A 6,782-nucleotide genomic window follows, 5' to 3' on the forward strand; every position below is an offset into this window, starting at 1 on the left:
GGACTTCAGCTGGTGTGGGCAGTGGGAGTTGAGGCAGCAGGAATGCCACCTGGAATTGTGTGCATGATTGTTAAGGAGACCTAAAGGATAATGCCAAATTAGATACAGATTACCCACTTTGGGTCTTTTAGTGTGGAGTCTGTTCATTACCAAGAGTACTGTGAATATATGCCTGGTGTTGCTAAATGTAGACAATGGTTATAGAATTTTCCAAAGGAGTTCTCAAAACTTAGTGTAGGGTAGGGGGGACTTTCGGTTTTGGAGGTGGCAGAATCAGAGTCAGGTAGGACAGGCTTTTTGGGGGAGGTGCTGAAAACCTAGTGAAGGTGCGTTCACAAAGCAGCTCCAGAGATCTGGATCTAGTACAAGGTGTCAGTTTCTCACACACACCAGTGGAACAATCACTGTATAAAGGAAAATGTTGTAATTTCAGAATCGATCCCGACACGGGACTCTCCCTGTGGGCACCCCGCCCAGGCTGACTTCAGAGTGTGGGGCCACAGCCAGAATGACACAGTGAACCAGAGCTAAAATCCATGCAGTGACATTTGTAAAAAGAGGTGTGGGGGATTCTACACATTTTTAACTCCTTTACCCTGTCACGCCCAGTCCAGACACCTTCAGGTGGGTGGGCATGCACCCCCAACAGGTCCAGAATTGAGCCCACAGTTTTCTCACAACACAGAGAGGAGGAGCCCATTGGTCCCATGGGCTGATCCTTTGGCAGCTGCTTATGATGTCTGACTCTGGGACCCAGCCCTAAACTTGGCCTGGGCAGGACTTTTACTTCTGCCTACCTAGCAAGAAAAAAGCAGGTCTGGCCAGACAGACAAACTGTATGAACACTCTGCAAAACCCTAACATAAAAGTCAAGAGCCAACAACAACTACTCACACAAGGATACAACTACTTCGAGAATTATGCTGTGCACATGCAGATATCTAACTGACTTTCAGAGACAAAAACAGTAGACAATCTTTCTCTCATTAACTTCTCAATATCTATCTGCACACCTCTACAGTGGTGATTAGAGGAGGGGCCTAGTGAGTACACAGCCCCACCCACTGCTGGAGGTTTTTTTACTGTGCACACACACTTACCTGCACAGCAAAGGCAATTGGTCAGTCGGCAACGGTTTTCATGTTTTGTTTCGTTTTGTTTTGAGTGGTGGTTTTTGTCTCTGCTTTTATATTGCTTCTGTTTTTGGTCCTTTTGATCACACATTTTTTCTGGGGGTGGGAGCTTTTTCTACCTACATTACCCAACAAGAGACAGCAATCATGGCCATATAGCCAAGCTACAAGCATACCCCATAATATTCCACCATTGAGACAAGAGCAAATAACAGCTGCTAGGTATTACATGAGAAAAGGGATGCCTATCTCCAGACCATATCCACCAGGAGACACTCAGTAAGCTTAACAACACAGCAACAAAAAACCATTTAATATTAAAAACCCACTTAACTACTGAAAATGGCAAAGAAACACAACAACAAAAGATCTCAAAACATGTCCAAAACCAGAAAAGAGTAACTGAGACAAATGAGCTGGAGGCAGACAAAGACATTCCAGAAGAAGAAGAGTAGGCTTTGGATCTTCTTGAGAAGTAATTCAGAAAAATGATTTGGAAACAAATTCAAATGCATCTGAAAAGGGGTGGGAGAAAATAAGAAACAAGTCAGGAAAGTGCTACAGGAGCAATCAAACAAGATAGATACAGTATTGGAAACAATTCAAAAACTACAAAAAAAGAACCAAATGATTAATAATAAAATATCAGAAATGGACAATAAACTGAAAGGGCACAAGAGCAGAATTGAAGACATGGAAGCCAGAACCAGGGAGCTGGAAGACAATTATCTCAATAGTGCTAAGACAGAAGACCAAGCAGAAAAAAGGATAAAAATATCTGAAGAGAGTCTAAGATTCATGCTTGATAACATGAAGAGGAATAACTTAAGAATTATTGTCATTCTGGAACAGGAAGAATCATATAAGTCCAGAGAAGAGATAGTTGAAGAGCTGCTGGAAGAAAATTTCCCTAACATCTTGAATGATGAGAAGCCGAATGTACCCCAGGAGGGATAGACCTCAAAGAAAACCACCAAGACATATAATAATCAAGCTGTCCAATATCAAAGACAAGGAGAGAATCCTAAAAGGAGCCAAGGAAAAGAGAAGTGCTAATTACAAGGGCAAGCAAATCAGATTAAGCTCTGACTACCATGCAGGCAAGAAGGCAATGGGGAGACATATATAAAACCCTAAAAGAAAAAAAAGAAAAATAACTGCCAACCAAGAATCGTCTATCCAGCAAAACTGTCAATCAAATACGATGGTGCAATCAAAACATTCCAGGATAAACAGAAGCTAAGAGATTTTGTGAAAGCCAATCCAGCACATCAAAACATCTAAAGGGAATTCTTTGGACTGAAAACTAACAAGAACAGACAACAACCAGAGATTGACAGACGTGGCAACACCACCTGAAACTCAGACAACAGATAGCAGAGTCCAAAACAGAACAAATTTACTACAACAAATTCAAAGGAGCAGGAAGGTCAACCGAAGATCAAAATAAAAACAATGTCAAAGAAGGGAAACATAGGAACAGAGAACCAGGTGGTCAGGAGGTCAGATAGATTAGAGGATACAATAGACTGTATTAAATGTAGGGAAAAGTTAATAGACTATAGGGTAACCCCAAAGAAAGTTAATACTTCAAAACTTGCCATGAAAATGAACATCCAAGCAGAACAAGGAAACATGAACACTAAGAAGAAACTGACAAGAAACAGAACAAAAAAACCCCACAAACTCAGAACAAGAAGGCATACAGAAGAAAGGAAAGAAAAACACTACAAATTTTAACATAATGACAGGAATTAATTCATACCCATCGATAATTACACAGAATGTCAGTGGATTAAATGCACCAGTGAAGAACAGAGAGTGGCAGAATGGATAAGAAAACAAGACCCTTCAATATGCTGCCTGCAAGAGACACACCTTACACACAAAAACAAAATCAGACTAAAAGTTAAAGGATGGAAAAAAATATACCAAGTTAACTGCAATAATAATCAAGCAAGAGTGGCAATACTAATCTCTGATAAAGTAAAATGTAAGACAAAAACCAGCATAACAGTTAAGGTAAGACACTAGCTCATGATCAAAGGGTCAATTGAGCAAGATGTCATAACCATAATAAACATCTACACTCCCAATGAAAGAGCACCAAGATATATGAAGCAAATCCTACTAGAACTGAAGAAAGAAATAGATAAATCTACCATTATAGTGGGAGATTTTAATATGCCACTTTCGAAAATGGATTGAATAACCAGATAGAAACTCGACAAAGTTACAGAGGAAATAAACAGCATAATCAACCAACTTGACCTCATAGATGTGTACAGAGCATTCAATCCAACAACGGCAAAATATATATTCTTCTCCAATGCATATGAAACATTCTCCATAATTTACCATTGTGTTAGGTCAAAAAGCAAGCCTCCATAAATAGATAAATATCAAAATATTACAAAGCATCTTTTCATCCACAACACTATAAAACTAGAAATTAACAATAAGAAGACGAAGGAAATGAAGTCGAATACATAGAAATTGAATAACACCTTGCTGAAAAGCAACTGAGTGAAAGAAGAAATTAAACATGAATTCACAAAATTATTAGAAACAAACAAGAACGAAAACACAACATACCAAAATCTTTGAGACATGGCGAAAGTGGTGCTGAGAGGATAATTTATTGCTATAAATGCGTACATTCAAAAAGAAGAAAGAACCAAAATTAACACATTAACACAGCATCTCCAATTAGAAACATGCCAATTAAGGGAACCTACAGTCACCAAACCCGAGTCCTGGTGTGGCGCTGTAGGTTAATGTGCCAGACTGCAAAGCTGTTTGAACTGCAAGGTCGGTGGTTCAAGCTCACCAGCTGCTCCTTGGAAACCCTATACAGAGTCGTTATGTGCCGGAATCGACTTGACGGCACTAAACAACAACAACAAACAGTCACCAAAAGCAAAGAAATAATAAGTCAGAGCAGAAATAAATGAGATGGAAAACAGAAAGACAATAGAAAGAATCAACAGGACAAGAAAATGGTTCTTTGAAAGGATTAATAAAATTGACAAACCATTGTCAAACCTAACAAAAGAAAAGAGGGAAAAGACACAAATAACATGCATTAGAAACTACATGGGCGATATCACAATGGAACCAAACGAAATCAAATGGATAATAAAATAATACTATGAAGAGTTGTACTCCAACGAATTTGAAAACTTAGAAGAGATGGATACATTTTTAGATAAACACGACCTACATAAATGTACATAGAGTGAATAGAAAAATTGAACAGACCCATAACAAAAGATGAAATAGATTAGGTTATCGAAAAACTCCAAACCAAAAGAAGTCCAGGCCCAGATAGCTTCACTGGTGAATTTTACCAAACATTCAGGGAACAACTGTCACCAATTCTACTCAAATTATTCCAGAGTATTGAAGAGGATAGAAAACTTCCAATATTTTTTATGAAGCAAGCATAACCCTCATACCAAAACCAGGGAAGGGCATCACTAAGAAAGAAAATTATAGACCAATATCCCTCATGAACATAGATGCAAAAATTCTCAACAAAATCCTAGCCAACAGAATCCAACAACAAAAAAAAAAAAATAATACATCATGACCAAGTGGATTTCATAAAAGGGATGCAAGCATGGTTCAACATTAGAAAAACAACCAATGTAATCCACCATATAAATAAGAAAAAGGAAAAGAATCATATGATCATATCGATTGATGCAGAAAAGACATTTGACAAAATCCAACATCCATTCCTGATAAAAACACTCAACAAAGTAAGAATTGAAGGGAAATTCCTCAACATAATCAAGAGCATATACACAAAACCAACAGCCTATATTGCTCTCAATGGAGAGAAACTGAAAGCCTTCCTTCTGCGAACAGGAACAGAGAAGTATGCCCTTTGTCACCACTTCTATTCAATATTGTTTTCGAAGTCTTAGCCAGAGCTATATGGCAAGATAGGCAACAAAATTGTCAAAGAGGAAATAAAGCTCTCTCTATTTGCAGATGATATGACCCTATACATAGAAACCCCCAAAGACTCAGTAAAAAAAGGCTACTAGACATCATTGGAAGATTCAGCAAAGTGGCAGGGTATAAAATCAACATACAAAAATCAGTTGGATTTGTCTATAGTAACAATGACAATGCTGAAAAGGACATTAGGGAAGCAATACCATTTAGCCGCACAAAGGATGAAATATCTAGGAATAAATGTAACCCTAGAAGCAAAGAACTTATACAAAGTAAACTACAAAACACTACTATAAGAAACCAAAAGAGACTTACAAAAGTGGAAGAATATATCATGCTCCTGGATAGGAAGACTTAACATCATGAAAATGTCAATGCCACCCAAAGCAATTTACACATATAATGCAATCCCAATCCAGATTCCAAAGTCATTCTTCAAAGAGATGGAAAAACAATTGCAAACATTATATGGAAAGGAAAGATATCCAGGATAAGCAAAGCACTGCTTAAGAAGAAGAACAAGGTTGGAAACGTCTCACTCCCCAAATTAAAATTTTACTATATGGCTACAGTGGTCAAAATAGCCTGGTACTGGTACAATGAAAGATATATTGATCAATGAAACAGCATCAAGAATCCAGAAATTGACCCATCCACATATAGCCAACTGATTTTCGACAAAGTGCCCAAGTGTATTGTATGGGGAGGAGATAGTGTCTATAATAGATGGTGCTGTCAGACCTGGAAAGGAACATGCAAAACATTGAAACAAGACCTTTACCTCATCCTCTATACAAAAACCAACTAAGCATGGAATAAAGACTTAAATGGGAATCCCAGAATTACAAAGGCCATGAATAAAAATAGGGACAAATGTAAGGGTTGTAATATAGGACATACACAAACTACCAAACATTTTGAAAATTACACAAAGAAAAGTAGGCAAAATAGATGATTGGGACATACTAAAAATTAAAAACTTATGTGCATCAAAAGAGTAAAAAGGGAGCCCAGAGAATGGAAAAAAATCTTTTGCAATGACATATCTGACAAGGGACTCATTTCCAGAATATCCAGGAAACTGCAACACCTCTACAAGAAAAAGACAAATAACCCAATTAAAAAATGGGCACAGGACATGAACAGACACTTCACCAAGGAGGAGATCCAGGCAGCCAACAAACATATGAAGAAATGTTCACGATCACTAGCCATTAGAGAGATGCAAATCAAAACAACAATGAGATATCTCACACCAGCAATAACAGCAAAGATCAAAAAAGTAGAGGACAATAAACGCTGGTGAGGATGCGGAGAGACTGTGACCCTCCTACAATGTTGTCAGGATTGCAAAATGATCCAACCACTCTGGAAAGCAATATGATGCTTGCTCAGAAGGTTGGAAATATAAATACCTTATGATCCAGCAATTCCCCTACTTGGCATTTTTCCACAAGAAATACAAGCCATAACACAAGTAGATATATGCACACCAATGTTCATAGCAGCACTATTTACTATAGCATAAAGATGGAGACAGCCTAAGTGCCCATCAGTTGAAGAATGGATAAGCAAACTGTGGTACATACACACAATGGAATATTATGCTACCTTGAAGAACAACAAGGAAGCTGCAAGCCACCACATCACATGGATGAACCTTGAGGACATTATGCTGAGTGA

The sequence above is a fragment of the Chrysochloris asiatica genome, unplaced genomic scaffold (assembly GCF_000296735.1).
Source record: "Chrysochloris asiatica unplaced genomic scaffold, ChrAsi1.0 scaffold00152, whole genome shotgun sequence".
NCBI classification, from domain to species: Eukaryota; Metazoa; Chordata; class Mammalia; order Afrosoricida; family Chrysochloridae; genus Chrysochloris; species Chrysochloris asiatica.